The following is a 23,906-nucleotide window of genomic DNA, read 5'->3' on the forward strand; positions in this document are numbered from 1 at the left end:
TTAAAGTATAGTTTTCCTTTGAACTGTTTCTTTGAGTCTTTTTTTATGGAACTATAGTATGGATAGTTGTAGATATTTTATTTACCTGCCATGATGGAAGGAAACCCACCTATTTTAATAAAACTGTTTCTTATACATTTTCTGGGTGGATGTTTTCCATCCATGTAATCAATTCTACATTGATGAACCAAGCGGAAATAAAAACCTTATGGATTGTAAAAGTTTCCTCTTTTATTTGGTTTCATTACAAAGAATAATTTCCATGTTTTTCTGATATTTTCTGACACCCTGAAACACTAATATACATTTCCTTAATGGTATTTATTGTTGTGTTCCCCCCCATGTTAGACAGGGGTAACTGTACCTGATGGGCCTATAAACCCTGTCAGATAGTGTTCCCCCCATGTTAGACAGGGGTAACTGTACCTGATGGGCCTATAAACCCTGTCATATAGTGTTCCCCCCATGTTAGACAGGGGTAACTGTACCTGATGGGCCTATAAACCCTGTCAGATAGTGTCCCCCCCCCCCCCCCCCATGTTAGACAGGGGTAACTGTACCTGATGGGCCTATAAACCCTGTCAGATAGTGTTCCCCCCCCATGTTAGAAAGGGGTAACTGTACCTGATGGGCCTATAAACCCTGTCAGATAGTGTTCCCCCTCATGTTAGACAGGGGGAACAGTACCTGATGGGCCTATAAACCCTGTCATATAGTGTCTCCCCCCCTCATGTTAGACAGGGGGAACTGTATCTGGTGGGCCTATAAACCCTGTCATATAGTGTTCCCCCCATGTTAGACAGGGGTAACTGTATCTGGTGGGCCTATAAACCCTGTCAGATAGTCTTCCTGCCCATGTTAGTGAGGGGGAACGGTACCTGATGGGCCTATAAACCCTGTCAGATAGTGTTCCCCCCCATGTTAGACAGGGGGAACGGTACCTGATGGGCCTATAAACCCTGTCAGATAGTGTTCCCCCCCATGTTAGAGAGGGGTAACTGTATCTGGTGGGCCTATAAACCCTGTCAGATAGTGTTCCCCCCATGTTAGACAGGGGGAACGGTACCTGATGGGCCTATAAACCCTGTCAGATAGTGTTCCCCCCATGTTAAACAGGGGGAACAGTACCTGATGGGCCTATAAACCCTGTCATATAGTGTTCCCCCCCATGTTAGACAGGGGTAACTGTATCTGATGGGCCTATAAACCCCGTCAGATAGTGTTCCCCCCATGTTAGACAGGGGTAACTGTATCTGGTGGGCCTATAAACCCTGTCAGATAGTGTTCCCCCTCATGTTAGACAGGGGGAACTGTATCTGATGGGCCTATAAACCCTGTCAGATAGTGTCCCCCCCATGTTAGACAGGGGTAACTGTATCTGGTGGGCCTATAAACCCTGTTAGATAGTGTTCCCCCTCATGTTAGACAGGGGGAACTGTATCTGGTGGGCCTATAAACCCTGTCAGATAGTGTTCCCCCCCATGTTAAACAGGGGGAACAGTACCTGATGGGCCTATAAACCCTGTCATATAGTGTTCCCCCCATGTTAGACAGGGGTAACTGTATCTGATGGGCCTATAAACCCTGTCATATAGTGTTCCCCCCATGTTAGACAGGGGGAACTGTACCTGATGGGCCTATAAACCCTGTCAGATAGTGTTTCCCCCCATGTTAGACAGGGGTAACTGTACCTGATGGGCCTATAAACCCTGTCAGATAGTGCCCCCCCCCCATGTTAGACAGGGGTAACTGTACCTGATGGGCCTATAAACCCTGTCAGATAGTGTTCCCCCTCATGTTAGACAGGGGGAACAGTACCTGATGGGCCTATAAACCCTGTCATATAGTGTCCCCCCCCATGTTAGACAGGGGTAACTGTATCTGATGGGCCTATAAACCCTGTCAGATATTGTTTCCCCCCATGTTAGACAGGGGTAACTGTACCTGATGGGCCTATAAACCCTGTCAGATAGTGTTCCCCCTCATGTTAGACAAGGGGAACAGTACCTGATGGGCCTATAAACCCTGTCAGATAGTGTTCCCCCCCCATGTTAGACAGGGGTAACTGTATCTGATGGGCCTATAAACCCTGTCAGATAGTGTTCCCCCCCCATGTTAGACAGGGGTAACTGTATCTGATGGGCCTATAAACCCTGTCAGATAGTGTTCCCCCCCCCATGTTAGACAGGGGTAACTGTATCTGATGGGCCTATAAACCCTGTCATATAGTGTTTCCCCCCCCCATGTTAGACAGGGGTAACTGTATCTGATGGGCCTATAAACCCCGTCAGATAGTGTTCCCCCCATGTTAGACAGGGGTAACTGTATCTGGTGGGCCTATAAACCCTGTCAGATAGTGTTCCCCCTCATGTTAGACAGGGGTAACTGTATCTGGTGGGCCTATAAACCCTGTCAGATAGTGTTCCCCCCCCATGTTAAACAGGGGGAACAGTACCTGATGGGCCTATAAACCCTGTCATATAGTGTTCCCCCCATGTTAGACAGGGGTAACTGTATCTGATGGGCCTATAAACCCTGTCAGATAGTGTTCCCCCCATGTTAGACAGGGGTAACTGTACCTGATGGGCCTATAAACCCTGTCAGATAGTGTTTCCCCCCATGTTAGACAGGGGTAACTGTACCTGATGGGCCTATAAACCCTGTCAGATAGTGTTCCCCCTCATGTTAGACAGGGGGAACAGTACCTGATGGGCCTATAAACCCTGTCATATAGTGTCTCCCCCCCCTCATGTTAGACAGGGGGAACTGTATCTGGTGGGCCTATAAACCCTGTCACATAGTGTCCCCCCCCATGTTAGACAGGGGTAACTGTATCTGATGGGCCTATAAACCCTGTCAGATAGTGTTTCCCCCCATGTTAGACAGGGGTAACTGTACCTGATGGGCCTATAAACCCTGTCAGATAGTGTTCCCCCTCATGTTAGACAGGGGGAACAGTACCTGATGGGCCTATAAACCCTGTCAGATAGTGTTCCCCCCCCCCCATGTTAGACAGGGGTAACTGTATCTGATGGGCCTATAAACCCTGTCATATAGTGTTTTCACCCCCCATGTTAGACAGGGGTAACTGTATCTGATGGGCCTATAAACCCCGTCAGATAGTGTTCCCCCCATGTTAGACAGGGGTAACTGTATCTGGTGGGCCTATAAACCCTGTCAGATAGTGTTCCCCCTCATGTTAGACAGGGGTAACTGTATCTGGTGGGCCTATAAACCCTGTCAGATAGTGTTCCCCCCCATGTTAAACAGGGGGAACAGTACCTGATGGGCCTATAAACCCTGTCATATAGTGTTCCCCCCATGTTAGACAGGGGTAACTGTATCTGATGGGCCTATAAACCCTGTCATATAGTGTTCCCCCCATGTTAGACAGGGGTAACTGTATCTGATGGGCCTATAAACCCTGTCAGATAGTGTTCCCCCCCATGTTAGACAGGGGTAACTGTACCTGATGGGCCTATAAACCCTGTCAGATAGTGTTTCCCCCATGTTAGACAGGGGTAACTGTACCTGATGGGCCTATAAACCCTGTCAGATAGTGTTCCCCCTCATGTTAGACAGGGGTAACTGTATCTGCAGGGCCTATAAACCCTGTCAGATAGTGTTCCCCCCCATGTTAGACAGGGGTAACTGTATCTGATGGGCCTATAAACCCTGTCAGATAGTGTTCCCCCCATGTTAGACAGGGGTAACTGTACCTGATGGGCCTATAAACCCTGTCAGATAGTGTTTCCCCCATGTTAGACAGGGGTAACTGTACCTGATGGGCCTATAAACCCTGTCAGATAGTGTTCCCCCTCATGTTAGACAGGGGGAACAGTACCTGATGGGCCTATAAACCCTGTCATATAGTGTCTCCCCCCCCTCATGTTAGACAGGGGGAACTGTATCTGGTGGGCCTATAAACCCTGTCAGATAGTGTCCCCCCCCATGTTAGACAGGGGTAACTGTATCTGATGGGCCTATAAACCCTGTCAGATAGTGTTTCCCCCCATGTTAGACAGGGGTAACTGTACCTGATGGGCCTATAAACCCTGTCAGATAGTGTTCCCCCTCATGTTAGACAGGGGGAACAGTACCTGATGGGCCTATAAACCCTGTCAGATAGTGTTCCCCCCCCCCATGTTAGACAGGGGTAACTGTATCTGATGGGCCTATAAACCCTGTCATATAGTGTTTTCCCCCCCCATGTTAGACAGGGGTAACTGTATCTGATGGGCCTATAAACCCCGTCAGATAGTGTTCCCCCCATGTTAGACAGGGGTAACTGTATCTGGTGGGCCTATAAACCCTGTCAGATAGTGTTCCCCCTCATGTTAGACAGGGGTAACTGTATCTGGTGGGCCTATAAACCCTGTCAGATAGTGTTCCCCCCCATGTTAAACAGGGGGAACAGTACCTGATGGGCCTATAAACCCTGTCATATAGTGTTCCCCCCATGTTAGACAGGGGTAACTGTATCTGATGGGCCTATAAACCCTGTCATATAGTGTTCCCCCCATGTTAGACAGGGGTAACTGTATCTGATGGGCCTATAAACCCTGTCAGATAGTGTTCCCCCCCATGTTAGACAGGGGTAACTGTACCTGATGGGCCTATAAACCCTGTCAGATAGTGTTTCCCCCATGTTAGACAGGGGTAACTGTACCTGATGGGCCTATAAACCCTGTCAGATAGTGTTCCCCCTCATGTTAGACAGGGGTAACTGTATCTGCAGGGCCTATAAACCCTGTCAGATAGTGTTCCCCCCCATGTTAGACAGGGGTAACTGTATCTGCAGGGCCTATAAACCCTGTCATATAGTGTTCCCCCTTTCTAATATGGGGGGAACGGTATCTGATTGGCTGGGATTATCCTCAGGATGGATTACCTCTACTCTTGTGTGAGGTTTTTTAAGGTATCTATCTATCTATCTATCTATCTATCTATCTATCTATCTATCTATCTATCTATCTATCTATCTATCTATCTATCTATCTATCTATCTATCTATCTATCTATCTATCTATCTATCTATCTATCTATCTATCTATCTATCTATCTATCTATCTATCTATCTATCTATCTATCTATCTATCTATCTATCTATCTATCTATCGCCCCCATGCACATTTCCGGGGCGGAGATGCAGGGATCTCCACTACAATAAAACAGTTCATAAACAAGTTAATGAATGCTATGTTTATGATGTTTAAAATTGATATAAAGGAGGCAGAACTGAAATTCTCATTGAAACCACCGGAAACAAAACAGTCATTTGGACAAATTGAAACATTGAAACTATAACTTCATCATCCAAATAAAGTGTATAAATTAAGCATACAAGTGTAATTAAGGTGTAATCTGGACAAAAATGGCCTCAAGGATGTGCTCGATAGGAGAGGAGCAGCAGAGCTGGTTGGAGGAACACAGGAGGGGAGATCTTGATGACCTGGGGTGTGTGAAGGATTAGGGAACCAAATATCTGAGCTAGTGCTTACTCCTTGTCAACTTGTAAAACTTAGATTAGTTGGAAATTGTATTTTTGAATATCAGCAAGCTATACTGTATTTGGTGTGACAATTTAATTCAGGATTCTGACTAAGCTTTGTTAGACTAATTTACAGTCTGTAAAATTAGGTTATAATACAAACAGTAGTACTGAGGCATTTAAAGAAAGAAACGAAGATAATAAAACAGTACATACAGACAAAAAAAATGAAGCATAGCATCACATAATACTGTTTATTCCCTGGAAAATGGTATAGTTTCATGCTCACTTTGCATTCTTGGGAATTTAATATGTTTAAACCGGCCACTGATGATTCAAATCACAAAAAAGTGGTAGACAGACGTTTAAAAATTGACTTCAAACATTTAATCTCATGAATTTTGGTTTTCACTACCATCTGCTGTCATATGAGAGTATTACAACTTGACGACCAAAAGTTTTTTCATATTTCTTTTGTCATTTTAAACGTGAAACTACCAAAGCACAAGCCAAGTACTAGAACTAAATGTTGAAAAGAAATTAAAAGCTAAATAAAATAAACCAGGTCACCTAATAAAGCTGCATTTTTTGTATGCTTTGTATTTATATTCATTTTCAGAATTAATAATAACATTTCTGTTAGATTCCAATTATCTTCTGCACCAAGGGCATACGTAGGGAGAACAAGCAGAGTGAGTTTTGTGTAATATCAGACTTTATTATTGAACTAAACAGGATTTAGACAGGATCAGAAAGGAAGGTGCATCTTCTTTCTGCCTTTCCCCAACGATCAGGGATCTCCTGGTTGTGTCTGGTGCTGCAGTGTTCTTATTGGGTAAAACGCCTTTAAATCTAGTGGCTGAGCACCTAAAAGACAACCTCCTGATAATATAATATGCTAAAAACGCCACCGCACGTATTGTACGCGAGCGAGAATATGAAGGGAGGTCCTAAGATGGCGGAGTGAGAGGTTGTGTTTTTGCAGGCTCTAAAATACAGTTATTATTTAGCCTTGATTTAGCCCAAATTTTGTGCTCTAGCCCTTGCTTTTAAACGTTTTAGGTTTTTTATTCTTAGTTCAACCACTTTTTGAAACCCTTTCAGCCTTCTTACTCCTTTTTTCCGTTTTGCAATTCATCGATGGAAGTTAGCATGTCAGACCACGACTACAATCTATCGGCTCTTCAAGAGGCTTGTGACGAAGATATTATAGAAGAAATTGAATCGGTCGGGGCAACGTCTGATCCTTCTGTTAAAGAACAAAAGGTGAATTGGGATCACACACCCATAAAAAACAAAAACAAGAAAAAAATGAAGCTACAAGAGGCTGACGGTAAGGAGGACACAGCGAACGCCATTCTTCGTGCGATAGGAGAACTTAACACAAAGATGGACAATCAGACTGAAATTTTAAAAAGCATTGACAAACGCATAGTAGCTAATACTGTCGCCATTGAGGTTAATAAGAAAGCCATATCAGAGCTCCATGCTACAGTTAACCTTCTCAAAAAAGAAAATGCAGTGCTGAGGATTTCCTGTGAAGACCAGGCTCGTTACAAGAGACGCTGGAACCTGAGGGTGACCGGACTGCCCGAGAAAGACGACGAGGATGTACGGGAAACCATCATTGGGATTCTCACTAGGATCATTCCTGTCTCCGTGGATCGGCTGCGTGATACAGTCGACACCGTTCACAGATTGGGGAAAAAAGCTGGCGCTGGTTCGCCCAACAACCGTCCCAGAGCCGTCATCATTCAGTTCGGGATGCGAACCATGCGGGATGAGGTCTGGAGGAAGTCCAAAGATGCTAAAGTTTGTAAAGAAATGCACATTAGTTTCAAGGAGGACTTTTCTAAGGAGGACAGAATTGCCCGGGCTAAACTGTGGCCCCTGGTTCAGGAAGCCAGGAGCCGAGGCAAACGTGCATACCTGAGGGAGGGTTTTGCCCTGATCGATAATCGAAGAGTGGACCCGGACTAATTACACCGCCATGTTTCTTTACTTTCACCGGTATGGTATATTATGTTTGTATTTGTTTAAAGGGCTATTGCACTATTCCATTTAGCTATTATTGGCTATGTTATCTCGTTCCTGCTCATCGTTCCTGTGAGTAGTTTTTGTACAACTACTGTGTTTTTTGCATGTTATCCTTACTTTCACTTAATACTAGGGGTTTAAAAAATGTTGTCAAACGTAAGGCTATTTATCTTTATTGCAAAGAGCAAAAGGCAAACTGTTTTTTTCTGCAAGAAACTCATTCATCAAGTGAGGAAGCTAAATTCTGGAAACTTCAATGGGGGGATCAAATTTATTTTAGTCATGGTACGTCGCATTCAGCTGGGGTTGTGATTATGTTTTATAAATTCCCAGGTTCTTTGTTGGAACATATCAGTGATACAAATGGCCACTGGGTAACTGCAATAGTGGAGATTGATGGAAATAAGATCATTTTGGTGTGTGTATATGGATACAACAATAAAGCAATGAATAGTATATTTTTTACCGACCTCGGAGTGAAGATAAAACAATGGAAAATAAAATATTCCACTGATCAGGTTATCTTGGGAGGAGATTTTAATGTAGCTCCAGATGGATCCATTGATCGTCTGCCCTCTCGGGGACAACACCATATTTATGATGATATTTTTGTAAATTTAATCTCTAATACAAATTTGACAGACTGCTGGAGAATTAGAAATCCTAATACCAGACAATACTCCTGGTTCAACCCTTCGGGAAATGGCCAATGCTCCAGGCTAGATTACTGGTTAATCCCTCATAATCTGGTAAATAATATTTCAAGTTGTGAAATTTCAGCAGCTCCTTTAACAGATCATTGTTCAGTTACCTTGTTTCTCTCTCTGAATAAATCCAAACTACCTTCAAACGTAACTTGGAAGTTTAATAGTAATCTACTGAATAATAAAACCTTCTGTTCAGAAGTCCTGAAACTTATTGAAGATATTTCAGTAATGGATCTGTCGCCCTTAAATAAGTGGGAATGGTTTAAATTTAGTGTTAGGACAGCAGCAATAAAGACAGGCAAAATTGCTTCTAAGCTGAGGAGACAGAAACATTCCCAACTTATAAGCAATATAAATTCTCTATGTTCAAAATCAGTTTTATCATCCGAAGAGCTGAGTCAGCTTGATAGTTTCAAATCTCAACTTGATGATGTTTTTTTAGATAAAGCAAAGGGGGCATTCATTCGCTCTAGGGCTCGATGGATTGAAGACGGTGAAAAGAACTCATCATATTTTTTTAATCTTGAGAAGCAGAGACAGTCCAAAAAGAAGATTCAGAAACTAATTATTAATGGTAGTATCACTGAAGACCTGGATTTAATAAATGTAGCAATTAGAAATTTTTATAGTAATCTTTATTGCTCTAAGTATTCAGAATCCAATTGCCAATCTTTTTTTGATGAAATCCAGGAATCTGATGAAAAAATTAACCTTGATTTTAAAAACCTTATGGAAGATGACTTAGGAATCGAAGAGCTTGACGTAGCAATGCAACAAATGGCAAAAGGGAAATCTCCAGGCCTTGATGGGTTAACCACTGAATTTTATACTTTCTTTTGGAAAGATTTACGAAAACTTTTATTTGAGGCCCTGCTGGAATGTATTTCAAACAATAATCTCTCTCCCACCATGAAACGAGGTCTGATTACTCTGATCCCCAAAGCTAAAAAAGACCCTTTATCTTTAAACAATTGGAGACCCATCACTCTTTTATGTACAGATTATAAACTTTTAGCTCTTGTTTATGCCAATCGCATGAACAGTGGATTAGGAACAATTATTAATGAATGCCAATCAGCTTTTTTAAAAGGAAGAAATATCCATCATCACACTAGACTGATCTTTGATATGATTGATTATCGTAGCTTTATTGATGATGAGAGTTTTATTTTATTCCTGGATTTCTTCAAGGCTTTTGACTCACTGGAACACTGCTTTATAATAAAAACCTTAAAATATTTTGGCTTTGGGGAAAAATTTTGTAGTATAATTAGATTATTTTATACTGATATAAGTAGCTCTGTTTCCCTGGGAACGAGTTTGACCCCTAGTTTCTCTATGTCAAGGGGAATCAGGCAGGGCTGCCCAATTTCACCTAAATTATTTATATTAACAACTCAAATGCTAACCTTACTAATTATGAAAAATTCTAATTTACATGGGATCAAAATTTTTGATAAGGAATTCAAGATTAGTCAATTTGCTGACGATACAACAATTTTCCTAAGAGATAAAACTATGGTAGATGTTGCACTAAAATCTATTTCAATGTTTTCTAGCGCATCTGGTTTGTCTCTCAATATTGATAAATGTGAACTTTTGCCGATCCATTCTAGCTCTGAGACGTCTGTTGCCTCCATTACAGTTAAGTCTGAGGTTAAATATCTGGGAATGCTGATTTCAAAGGACATTATTAGAAGAGAGGAGGAAAACATTTGTAGTTGCTTGGATGGTATGAAGAGATCCTTGAGTCATTGGTTAACTAGAGATCTGACTATTTTTGGACGAGTACTTTTGTCCAAAGCTGAAGGAGTGTCTAAATTAATTTACCCGTGCCATTCTGCTTTTATCTCTGGCAAGAATATTAAGAAAGCCAATTCAATAATCTTTCAATTTATCTGGAGAAACAAAACTCACTATTTAAGACGATCTGATCTTATTAAAGATTATGATAAAGGAGGAATTAGAGCATTAGATTTTGAGGCTTTGATTGGCTCATTTAGAATAAACTGGCTGAAGACCTATTTGTCTCATTCCAATTCAATGTGGTTTCATATTCCTAAATCTATATTTAATAAGCTTGGTGGCTTGGATTTTCTGCTTAAATGTGATTTTGAATTAACCAAGATTAATATTACACTGTCTAATTTTCACAGGCAAGTTTTACACTTTTGGAAAATGATATTTACCCACAACTTTACCCCACATGGATCTGTAGTGTGGAATAACAGGTCAATATTGATAAATAGAAAATCTATTTTTAAAACTGACTGGTATGAAAAAGGTATTTTATTTGTAACTGACTTAATGGATAGTAATGGTATGTTGTTAAATCATAGTGATTTCACTAACAAATTTGAACTGAACTGTTCTTGTAATGAATATTTAAAAGTATGTAGAGCTATCCCTGTAGCTCTGATCCATCTCATCCAAAACACTCTACGATACTCAAATGTCACTTCATCTTTACCCAAATTAAAAATTGGAGAATATAGTGTGACCGATTCAAAGTGCAACAATGTTCTGCTTGTGACTGCCTTCAAATCTAAATTATTTAATGATTACAATAATAATATCTTAATAAAAACAACCAATTTGTCTATAATTGAGAATGCGTTCTCCAAGTACGTAAAATGGCCAATTTCACCAAAAGTTAAAGAAACTCATTTCAAAATTTCTCACAATTTTTACCCAGTGGCTGAATTTTTGCACAAAAGATTTAAATTTGATTCAGCATGTTGTGTTTTTTGTGATGGTCCAGAAGAATCCCTTAATCATCTTTTTTTTTCCTGTCCCTTTTCTTTTAAACTATGGAGCGACGTAAAAAATTGGTTATCCCTTAAAATTGATGACATTCCTGAGATAACCATCACCCACATTTTATATTATATTGATGGCCTTGATAGTAAAATATCTGACATGGTTAATATTATCTTTTTACTTGTGAAATATCACATACACTGCTGTAAATGGAGAGGTTCTACTCCTTGTTTTGATTTTTTTCTTAACCAATTTAAACTTTATTTCACCTCACTGAAACTTTTGAAATCTGTTTCTGCAAGAAAAGTAACTGCCAGTATCTCAAGTTTTCTTTTGTTTTAAATCCCTGCTCTATTATTATTCAATTGCCTTACTGTTTTATGTGCTTGTTTTTAGTCTTAGCCCCTTGTTTTTTTGTTTTACTTTTTCTATCTATGTTGTATTGTTCTTGCACCTCATCGAGAATTTGTATACATTTTGTTCAATAAAAAAAAAAAAAAAAAAAAAAAAAAAAAACAACACAATAAATAAATAAAAAAAAAAAAAAAAAAAAAAAAAAAAAAAAAAAAAAAAAAAAAAAAAAAAAAAAAAAAGTATTGTACGCGAGCGCGCGTTTTTTACGTCACCGCGCGTTCTGGCTGGAAACGCGCGGTGACGTAAAAAACGCGCGCTCGCGTACAATAATATGGCAAGCCAAGAAGGTCATATTTCGCATTGAATTCTCGCGTTAAGATTGAAGTTAACCCGCAAAAAACGCGCGTTCTCCCGAGATTACGCCGCTTTTTACGCCGTCTTTTACCAACAAGCGCCGCCTTTTACGCGCGTCATGATAGTACCGCAAGACGCGCGTTGAATACGCGCGTTGTGTCGGTCAGAACGCGCGTTAAATACGCGCGTTGTGTCGGTCAGAACGCGCGTATTTAACGCGCGTTTTCCTAATATGATAATGATGTCCTTCCTTCTTTTCCCACAGCCAATGCATTTGAACTGGTTGCATCCAATCTCTGATCAAGGCAGCCAGACCAAGAAAGTTCAGCACAGATCTGCTTTGTGGAAAACTGCACAGAGCTCAATGTTGCAGCATTGCCAGAATTCACTGCATTGCCGTTTCACAAAGCCTTAATTTTAGGAATATATCCACTACTTACACTTTGCTGTTATTTTGAATCCATTCCATGCCTATTTACACGTAAAAATGTTTTGCATGAACATGTATCGCCAACTAATGTTTTATTAATTTTTCTAGATTTCCACACGGTCTATAAGTAAATTAGTACATTAATCTCTGGTAAATAATGCTTCAATCTGGCTGTTTATTTTGGATACTATTACATTACAGATAAGATAGTGTTATATTGTCTTTTATAATTGTTAAAAGTGATTTTATATTTGAATAAACTTTGGCTGATTCTTAGTGTTGTGTTTATAGATGATGCCACTAAAAAAGAAAATAGACATAAGGAGCTATTTAAACAGCAAGCAATATAGGATGATGATAAAAGGCTGTTACATTTAATCCTTTACTATTATAAACGCACTTGTATAATAGAAACATTATATGATTGTAGGAAACAGATATAATGATGCAGGGCAGCCTCAGGGGGAAGCAGCTGCCCTTCAGTGCTGCATGATGGAAGAAATGTGTTTGGAACGTTACCATAAAATAAGGGTTGAAACTAATGATTATTCTGCAAATTGATTAATCTGTTGATAATTTTTTTGATGAATTGATTAATAATCAGATCACCCAAATGTTCCTTAAAGTAGATTTTTTTACGAAATGACCCCAGGTGAAACAGAAACGTTTCCTCTGGAGGAGTTCTGGATGGAGAATATTGACAGACTAAAACTTTTTTTTTGTCCTAAATGCAAAATGTTTACATATTTTTTCATAATCTTGGTATAATTCCTGCTCTAAGTGGGTCGCTCTATTGGCTTAAAGGCACATTTTATTGGCTCTATACTCCAGTTATTGATTAATCAATTACTAAATCAGTTGACGATTATTTAAATTATTGATAGATGTGATTAATTGTTTTAGCCATAGAACAAATTTATGAAATGGGCTACATAGACTAACTACAGCCCAGATGTACAACTTGTATAGTGAAGTTAATATTTCAAAATCCTCAGTGTCAGTTCCTCTTATAGTTCCAGTGCACATGTAAATACAATACATTTATTTGCCGTCCGTTGAATGTATTATTTTGCATGACACAGAGAGAGCATATTAGATAAAAAAATAAGAGTGGGTTTCACCTGTTTACCTCTGTACAGTTATACATCTTCAAAAGAAAACACATGATACGTCAACATATAACAGGCATATTTAGACTATATTTGGTTAAATAGGAATGTGTTTACCTTCTGTCTTACTGGTAAGTTTAAATGCAAACATTTTCAAAGTGGAAAAAGTCCTAATTGCACTTTGATCAGAGCCAGTGATGCTTCAAACATTGCTAAACAGCATCTAGTGAGTGTAGTGCTTATAAGATTTGTATTAATCTAGGAAGAAATTATGCTGTTCTCTTTAAACACATCAAAGCCTGATGCTCACATTAAGCATTAAAAAAAAGAGTATGCATCTTTTTGCAAAGGACCAATGACATTAGACCAATGAAACTGAAGACCAATAGTGTTCCTGCCAAAGCTGAAATCCAACCTATGCCTTTGATATTCTCTCTTGCCTTTAACCAAGAATATAATCCATAAATGTAGCCCACTTCTCTGTTGTTTTTGATCCATCGCCATTCATTCTGTCATGTAACAACTTTTTACATAGTGCTAATAAAATGACATTAAAGGGGCCACTTATCCTCCAGAAAATGTGTCTGTCTGACTTGTTTTCTGTATGTTTCCTGCATATCACTAACCTTTTCCCAAGCTCATAATGCTTTCTGCAGCCACGGAACAACTGCTGTTAAAATTAAATGTAACATCTAAGTAACGTAGTACCTGTTTTCTGGATACACCCCCAATGGAAGGTGCTGCATCCATACCTTGTCTCCTACTCCACAATGAAAATGTAATTACACTATTGCACATTTGGATCTTGTTCTAGTACACATAAGTAAAGGTACTGACCAGTGGTCAAAGGTAGTGGGAAATAGATAATAGTTCATAATAAATAAAAAAGATGAAAGAATCCAGTATCCAGTTCTCTCTTGAAAAAGAGACACAACTTGCCTATATTGTTGTACAGCTTTGGTGCAAACACCTGTTTGCTGCTCTGCCAGTAGCCTACTCGTTATATGGCGCCATCTGCAGACTGAAAGAACATTTATGTGACGTGGTTAATATATATATATATATATATATATATATATATATATATATATATATATATATATATATATATATATATATATATATATATATATATATATATATATATATATATATATATTATATAATATATATATATTTATATGTATATGTAGGAGACAGAGAACATGAGCTATGGGGATTATCAAACCTCCACTGGCTCAACTAAGCAAGTTTTTTCTCATTGCACTAATAACACTTTTAATAAGAAATTTTCCTTTTAATTTAATTTTAACAGCAGTTGCTCCATGGTTGTATAAAGCATTATGGAAAAAGGTTAGTGATATGCAGGAAAATATTCAGAAAACAAGTCAGACCGACACATTTTCTGGAAGACAAGTGTCCCCTTTATTGTCATTTTATTAGTACAATATAAAAGGTTTTTACATGACAGAATGCATGGCGATGGATCAAAAACAGTGAAGTAGGCTACATTTATGATTATATTCTCAGAAAATAAATAAATAAATAAATAAATGGGCTTGGTTGGAGACAAGACAGAATATAAAGGGAAAAGTCGGACTCGAACCTGCCACGAAGCAAAACGTTTGCATTGAAGGCAATCACTTATGCCACCACGCCACCTCTCGGTGGTGGTAGTTGGTGAAACATTCCTAGTAATACCTGTAAATACAAAACATTACTTGGCGATGCATGTTGATGCAAAACGTTTTTACATGAAAATAGGCATGGAATGGATTCAAAATAACAGCAAAGTGTATGTAGTGGATTTATTCCTAACATTAAGGTTTGTGAAATGGCAATGCAGTGAATTCTGGCAATGCTGCAACATTGAGCTCTGTGCAGTTTTCCACAAAGCAGATCTGTGCTGAACTTTCTTGGTCTGGCTGCCTTGATCAGAGATTGGATGCAACCAGTTCAAATGCATTGGCTGTGGGAAAAGAAGGAAGAACATCATTATCATATTAGGAAAACGCGCGTTGAATACGCGCGTTGTGACCGACACAACGCGCGTATTCAACGCGCGTTCTGACCGACACAACGCGCGTATTCAACGCGCGTCTTGCGGTACTATCATGACGCGCGTAAAAGGCGGCGCTATGGCAAGCCACAACCCGCGTATTTAACGCGCGTTCTGACCGACACAACGCGCGTTGAATACGCGCGTCTTGCGGTACTACTATCATGACGCGCGTAAAAGGCGGCGCTTGTTGGTAAAAGACGGCGTAAAAAGCGGCGTAATCTCGGGAGAACGCGCGTTTTTTGCGGGTTAACTTCAATCTTAACGCGAGAATTCAATGCGAAATATGACCTTCTTGGCTTGCCATACAATACAGGTTGGAACCGCGCGTTATTGTACGGACGATTATTGGTCCTTTTGGCTTGCCATAATTCGGCTTGCCATAGGCGCGGCTTGATATAACACAGGGTCCTGCGATACAGCCTTTAAAATGGAACAGAGTCATTGCAGAGAGGCTGCAGGGGAATGTGTTGAGTCCAGCTGGAAGCAGACTTTATCAGGCAGCAGTTAACTCCTGCTGGACAAATAATCCCTGAGATTAAAGGAAGATTAGCTGAGATGAAGGAGGAGAAGATGGACGATCAACACAGACTGCTGGATTTCACCAAGACCCCCCAGATCATCCTACAGCGGATAGGTAGGTACCACCTGATGCTCCCTCAGCAGCTGCTAATAACGCATAGCTGGCTGTGTAGATGCCTGATAAAAACATATTCTTAATCTAAGAAATATATTTCCGTTTTCTTTTTGTTGTTAACAAGTGTAGAGAAAAATACAAGAATCTGTCTCACATGGAGTCATTTCTCCTGCTGATCCAGAAGCTATAAATCAGAACCTGCAGGATGGAGGAGAAAGTTCACCCATTATGTCAATTCCTGAATGTAAATATAAATCCATTAAAGAGGCCAATCATTCAGAACCAAACACATCACAGATTCTCCTCCTTCCTTCCAACTATTCTCACTTTATTATTCTAATTCTGACTAAAACTTATTTTCTTGTTATGAGCTTGCTCTCACTTTTCCTTCATTTTCTTGCTTGGACAAAAGTATCTACAAAGGTAGTTTTTTTTAGTGTTTTTTTTTTTTTTTTTTAGAGACACCATAACTCTGTCCTGTATGGTGAACTGTATCTGGTCACACATGTTTAAGGAAAGAAACGTCTTATTTTTATTTCTATTGTGTTCAGTCTGGATGTAATTTCCAGTTCTGACACCATAATGACCTGCTCCTGTACTGGTTTTACTGCCCCATATTTACAAAGGGGGTCAAATATATTTATTTAGGTACATTTCAGCTAGTAAAATCTGACCTGCTGATGACAAAACTTTACTTTTTATGTTTTCACAGTAGAATTTAAATCCCAGAGTTTACAGCTACCACTACGGTGTGGGTATCACACGTCATGGCTGGTTGATATGGTTTCATGTAGAAAAAAGTAAGAAATCTGTAAACAATCTACCAGATTAATTAGTGACAAATGGGGTCCACAGCACAGCTGTCTGGAGAGATTAGGTGGCTGCATGGTTGCCTGATGAAAATGCTGCAGAAGTAAACAAACAGGTCAGAATATTTGTTCGAATTGATCCTGGGGACAAGTTATGGGGAAACATATGTCTTTTATTTATATATATATATATATATATATATATATATATATATATATATATATATATATATATATATATATATATATATATATATATATATATATATATATATACACTCACCGGCCACTTTATTAGGTACCCCATGCTAGTAACGGGTTGGACCCCCTTTTGCCTTCAGAACTGCCTCAATTCTTGGTGGCATAGATTCAACAAGGTGCTGGAAGCATTCCTCAGGGAGTTTGGTCCATATTGACATGATGGCATCACACAGTTGCCGCAGATTTGTCGGCTGCACATCCATGATGCGAATCTCCCGTTCCACCACATCCCAAAGATGCTCTATTGGATTGAGATCTGGTGACTGTGGAGGCCATTTGAGTACAGTGAACTCATTGTCATGTTCAAGAAACCAGTCTGAGATGATTCCAGCTTTATGACATGGCGCATTATCCTGCTGAAAGTAGCCATCAGAAGTTGGGTACATTGTGGTCATAAAGGGATGGACATGGTCAGCAACAATACTCAGGTAGGCTGTGGCGTTGCAACGATGCTCAATTGGTACCAAGGGGCCCAAAGAGTGCCAAGAAAATATTCCCCACACCATGACACCACCACCACCAGCCTGAACCGTTGATACAAGGCAGGATGGATCCATGCTTTCATGTTGTAGACGCCAAATTCTGACCCTACCATCCGAATGTCGCAGCAGAAATCGAGACTCATCAGACCAGGCAACGTTTTTCCAATCTTCTATTGTCCAATTTCCATGAGCTTGTGCAAATTGTAGCCTCAGTTTCCTGTTCTTAGCTGAAAGGAGTGGCACCCGGTGTGGTCTTCTGCTGCTGTAGCCCATCTGCCTCAAAGTTCGACGTACTGTGCGTTCAGAGATGCTCTTCTGCCCACCTTGGTTGTAACGGGTGGTTATTTGAGTCACTGTTGCCCTTCTATCAGCTCCAACCAGTCTGGCCATTCTCCTCTGACCTCTGGCATCAACAAGGCATTTCCGCCCACAGAACTGCCGCTCACTGGATGTTTTTTCTTTTTCGGACCATTCTCTGTAAACCCTAGAGTTGGTTGTGCGTGAAAATCCCAGTAGATCAGCAGTTTCTGAAATACTCAGACCAGTCCTTCTGGCACCAACAATCATGCCACGTTCAAAGTCACTCAAATCACCTTTCTTCCCCATACTGATGCTCGGTTTGAACAGCAGGAGATTGTCTTGACCATGTCTACATGCCTAAATGCGCTGAGTTGCCGCCATGTGATTGGCTGCTTAGAAATTAAGTGTTAACGAGCAGTTGGACAGGTGTACCTAATAAAGTGGCCGGTGAGTGTATATATATATATATATATATATATATATATATATATATATATATATATATATATATATCAGCCTTCATCAAGAACTCAATGAAGCTGTGGAAAACAAGTCTGGAAGCCAATGCAAAGCCAATAGCACCAGTCACCATCAAGTGCGGCATATACCAGGGTGATGCACTATCCCCGCTGCTGTTCTGCATAGGCCTGAACCCCCTCAGCCAGATCATCACAAAGACTGGCTACGAATACCAATTCCGAAGCGGAACAATCATCAGTCACCTCCTCTACATGGATGACATCAAGCTGTATGCCAGGAGTGAGCGAGACATCGACTCACTGATCCACACTACCAGGATCTACAGCAACGACATTGGGATGTCATTCGGACTAGACAAGTGCGGTCGCATGGTCTCAAAGAGAGGGAAGATGATCAGAACCGAGGGGGTTGAACTACCAGAAGGCCACATAACAGATGTTCAGGACAGCTACAAATACCTTGGGGTGCCACAGGCTAACGGAAACCACGAGGAGATGGCAAGGAAGACTGCCACAGCTAAATACCTACAAAGAGTAAGGCAGGTCCTGAAAAGTCAGCTGAATGGGAAAAACAAGATCCAAGCCATCAACACATATGCCCTGCCAGTCATCAGATACCCCGCTGGTATAATAAACTGGCCAAAGGAGGAGATAGAGGCTACTGACATCAAGACGAGAAAGCTCCTCACAATGCATGGAGGGTTCCACCCCAAATCCAGCACTCTGAGACTGTATACCAAGTGTAGCGAGGGAGGCCGAGGGTTAGTGAGTGTCAAGACCACTGTCCAGGATGAAACAACTAAGATCCAGGAGTACATCAGAAAGATGGCCCCCAAAGACAAATGGCTTGGTGAGTACCTCAGGCAGGAGAAAACCGAAAGTGAGGACAAGAAAGAGGAAGGAGAACCATCATGGAGGGACAAGCCGCTGCACGGCGTATACCACAGACAAATAGAAGAAGTGGCTGATATCAAAAAATCCTACCAGTGGCTGGAAAAGGCTGGACTGAAGGACAGCACAGAGGCACTAATCATGGCAGCACAAGAACAGGCACTCAGTACAAGATCAATAGAGGCCAGGGTCTACCACACCAGGCAGGACCCCCGATGCAGACTGTGCAAAGATGCCTCTGAAACAATACAGCACATAACAGCGGGGTGTAAAATGCAGGCAGGAAGTGCATACATGGAACGCCACAACCAGGTAGCTGTCATAGTGTACAGGAACATCTGCCATGAGTATGGGCTGGAAGTCCCAAGGTCAAAATGGAAGACACCTCCTAAGGTAGTTGAGAATGACCGAGCTAAGATCCTATGGGACTTCAAGATCCAGACTGACCAACAGGTGATGGCTAACCAACCAGACATCGTGTTGATCGACAAACAGCAGAAGAAGGCAGTAGTGATAGATGTGGCAATCCCAAGCGACAGCAACATCAAGAAGAAAGAACACGAGAAGCTTGAGAAATACCAAGGACTGAAGGAGGAGCTAGAAAAGATGTGGAAAGTAAGAGCAGCAGTGGTGCCAGTGGTAATTGGAGCACTGGGGGCTGTGACCCCCAAACTGGGAGAGTGGCTACAGCAGATTCCAGGTAAAACATCAGAGGTCTCTGTCCAGAAGAGCGCAGTCCTAGGAACAGCTAAGATACTGCACAGAACCCTCAAACTCCCAGGCCTCTGGTAGAGGACCCGAGCTTGAGGATGACACATACCACCCCACGAGGGGTGAGAAAACAGTTAGTTTTTTTAATATATATATATATATATATATATATATACTACCGTTCAAAAGTTTGGGGTCACATTGAAATGTCTGTACTTTTCAATGAAGATAACTTTAAACTAGTCTTAACTTTAAAGAAATACACTCTATACATTGCTAATGTGGTAAATGACTATTCTAGCTGCAAATGTCTGGTTTTTGGTGCAATATCTACATAGGTGCTTAGAGGCCCATTTCCAGCAACTATCACTCCAGTGCTCTAACGGTACAATGTGTTTGCTCATTGGCTAAGAAGGCTATTTGATGATTAGAAAACCTTTGTGCAATCATGTTCACACATCTGAAAACAGTTTAGCTCGTTACAGAAGCTACAAAACTGACCTTCATTTGAACAGATTGAGTTTCTGGAGCATCACATTTGTGGGGTCAATTAAACGCTCAAAATGGCCAAAAAAGAGAACTTTCATCTGAAACTTGACAGTCTATTCTTGTTCTTAGAAATGAAGGCTATTCCATGCGAGAAAATGCTAAGAAATGGAACATTTCCTACAATGGTGTGTACTACTCCCTGTGATGTCACAGCTGCAGGGCTTGCTGGGAGATGTCTTTTGATTCTGATTGTATGCAGTTTGATGAAGACATGATTAAAGTAAAGTGTCCTTTCTTTTGCCTACGTTATCTATATCTATGGTTTGATCAACACATGATTTAAGTAAAGTGCCTACAATAGAAAGTCTTTCTCTTGTGTTTGTTTTTCCAGAACACCATCAGGAATATGTTGGAAAAGAGGAGGTTTTCTTGGAGCAGCGGTTCTCTGAACAGGAGAGGAATTCCGGGTTGGAACAAGAGGAACCAGAACCTCTGCAGATAAAAGAAGAGCAGCTAAAGCAAGAAGATCCCTGGACAAAAGAGGAGACCATGGAGATCCCCATAAGTGAGCAGGAGGAGCAGCTGGTTCTAAAGCAAGAGATTGGAGAAATAGAAGATAAACCTTTTGCATGTTTGACATGTGGAGAAAGGTTTTTGAAAAACGAACATTTAGTGGTTCACATGAGAACTCACACAGGTCAGAAGACATATGAATGTCAGTCCTGTGGAAAAAGCTTCACTCAGAAATCTCATCTTAAAACACATTACAGAACTCACACTGGTGAAAGGCCCTTTGAATGTCTGTTCTGTGGAAAAAGATTCACTCGTAAAAGCAGTCTTAATACACACATCAAAATTCACACAGGTGAGATGCCGTTCGTCTGCACGATTTGTGACATACGTTTTGGTCGAAAAAGTCATTTGTCTAGACACATGAAAGCTCACACAGGTGAGAAGCCTTTTGAATGTCTGTTCTGTGGAAAAAGCTTCATTGATAAATACGAACTTAACAGACACATCAGAATTCACACAGGTGAGAAGCCTTTCAAATGTGTGTCCTGTGGAAAAATCTTCATTGATAAACGCAAACTTAACAGACACAGCAGAATTCACACAGGTGAGAAGCCTTTCCAATGTCTGTCATGTGGAAAAAGCTTCATTGATAACCATGAACTTATTAGACACATCAGAACTCACAACGGTGAGAAGCCTTTTGAATGTCTGTCCTGTGGAAAAAGCTTCACGTATAAAAGCAGTCTTAACACACACAAGGATTCACACAGGTGAGAAGCCTTTTGAATGTCTGTCCTGTGGGAAAAGCTTTATTGATAACCGCGAACTTAATAGGCATATCAGAGTTCACACAGGTGAGAAGCCTTTCAAATGCCCGTCCTGTGGAAAATGCTTCATTGATAAACGTGGTCTTAATCAACACTTAAGAATTCACACAGTTGAGAAGCCCTTTTCCTGTATGATTTGTGGAAAAAGTTTTACTCAAACAAGTCATTTGACTAAACATATGAGAACTCACACAGGCGAGAAGCCCTTTTCCTGTATGATTTGTGGAAAAAGCTTTAGTCAAACAAGTCATCTGACTAAACATATGAGAATTCACACAGGTGAGAAGCCATTCTCCTGTGCAATTTGTAGCAAAGGTTTTCATCAAAAAAGTTATTTGACTAGACACATGAGAACTCACACAGGTTAGAAACATTTTTCATGCAACAATTTATATTGAAATAAAAAGATTTCACATAAGAAGTCAAGCATAGACATATGCTCACAAATGTATGAAGATGATGCAATAATGTAAAGCAAAGCAAATAACAATGAACAAGTTGGAGCTGATCTAACAACTGTTTTGCCATATGCCATGATCATACTTTTTGGACAGTGGGAACCAGTGTCCATATTTCATCCTGATAGGATGACCAGAGAAGAAAACGCAGCTTTGGTGAATAACAGCTGGGGGACTTCTGCAGCCCCCCCTTTTTCAGCCAGCAAGTCACATGGAAGTCACAGAGGTGTGAAAACCTACCCCCCTCCCTGTGAAGACAGTGAAAACCACAGAGCACACAGGATTCTGTCTCTTTTGCTCTTCCGCTCCAGCACCTCTCTCCTGGTCCCTTCTGCTCCTGCGCTCAAAGCTGGGGCCCACTGTGGCCCACAGTGGAGATGCGGGCCCCAGGGGAACCAGATCTCCAGAACCATCACGGATGAGTCAGATCCTTTCAGAACCAAACTGCTGCAAACAGAACTTTTGCAACACATTTCTCTTGAGTTTCAGAACTTACAGAGCCAAACTGGATGAAGACCATGCCCTGGGTTTGAGACTGAGGGGACCCCTGCTGTGAGACTGAGACAAAGAGCCCCTGACAGCAGAGCTGCAAAACTGGATGAAACTCAAGCTTTCCAAATTGACATGGAAAAAGGTTTGCAGGTCTGACATGATTAGGGACAGAACAAGCAATGTGTCTTTTGATGATGCTAATCATATCGTGTGTTTACTGCTGAGTAAAGACAACGCTAACTGATGCTAAAGAATGGACTGCATGCTACGCTATGCTACAGGAATATGTGTTGAGCTGTTGCTAAAGCTTAGACAAGCTTTATTCACTAAGGATTTAAAAACTGATATAACATTAGTGTTCATGTGTTCCTCAGATGCTCATTTCATTTCCATTACCAAGTCTGACCAAGAGTCATTTAGTGGAATCCTGATGTCTATTCGCTGCTAGCTATTTCAAAGAGGGTAAAGAATCATTAAGCAAATCATTCAATAAAACATTATTTTTTCAAATAATGTTTTATTCACCTCATGGATTTGCATTGTGAATTGGTCTGAAAACATTCCAATTTCTCTAAATTAGTGAAAAGCTAATTTGATCAGATCCCAAATTCTTCCAGATAAACTTTGGTTTCAAACACAGAATCCATCTTAAACTGTAATATGGTTTTCAACCGTTTCCCCCTTCCTCTTTGTACATAGTAGTTAGTTTAGTTTAGTTTAGTTTTACTAGTCTTGGTTGAGAGTGTTAAACTGAAATATGTTTGACTTGGAGCTGAATGATTTTTGTTAATAAATCTTATATTTTGAACAGAAGTTGTGGTGAATTTATTCCATGTATGTGCAGAAATAACTGTTTGACCATGATTAGTGCTCGAATCACTCTTTCATCTATTGTTCTAACACACAGTTAGTAGGACTGTGTGTCATAAACAGTATATAACAGCTGAAATAATATCAGATTAAATAAGATATTTTACCACCCCTACAGGGGAGGGTAATAAACATCTTAAAGTATCAGAAACATAAATTCCCAGCTGGCTGGGAATAGAATTTAAATATAGAATCACAACACAACTGCTTTATCATCCACCCATTCTTGGCTCAAGGATTCGTGCCTGATGTTAAACACAAAAATCTGTCTGTATGTACTTCTCAAAACGTCATATTGAACCAACCAGTTCAAATATTTTCCTAATGGAGTTCAACTTGACCTTGTCAATGAGTATAAGTATCTAGGAGCGATCTTAGACCCAGAG

At 40.4% G+C, this 23,906-nt stretch overlaps 1 pseudogene; it reads left to right on the top strand.

Annotated features, from left to right (window-relative positions):
* Window positions 1-15,613: 15,613 nt before the first annotated feature.
* Window positions 15,614-22,345, top strand: LOC119777644 (annotated as a pseudogene).
* The last annotated feature ends 1,561 nt before the right edge of the window (window positions 22,346-23,906 follow it).

Source organism: Cyprinodon tularosa, unplaced genomic scaffold (genome assembly GCF_016077235.1).
Source record: "Cyprinodon tularosa strain WSP-4 unplaced genomic scaffold, ASM1607723v1 ctg1259, whole genome shotgun sequence".
Classification (NCBI taxonomy): domain Eukaryota; kingdom Metazoa; phylum Chordata; class Actinopteri; order Cyprinodontiformes; family Cyprinodontidae; genus Cyprinodon; species Cyprinodon tularosa.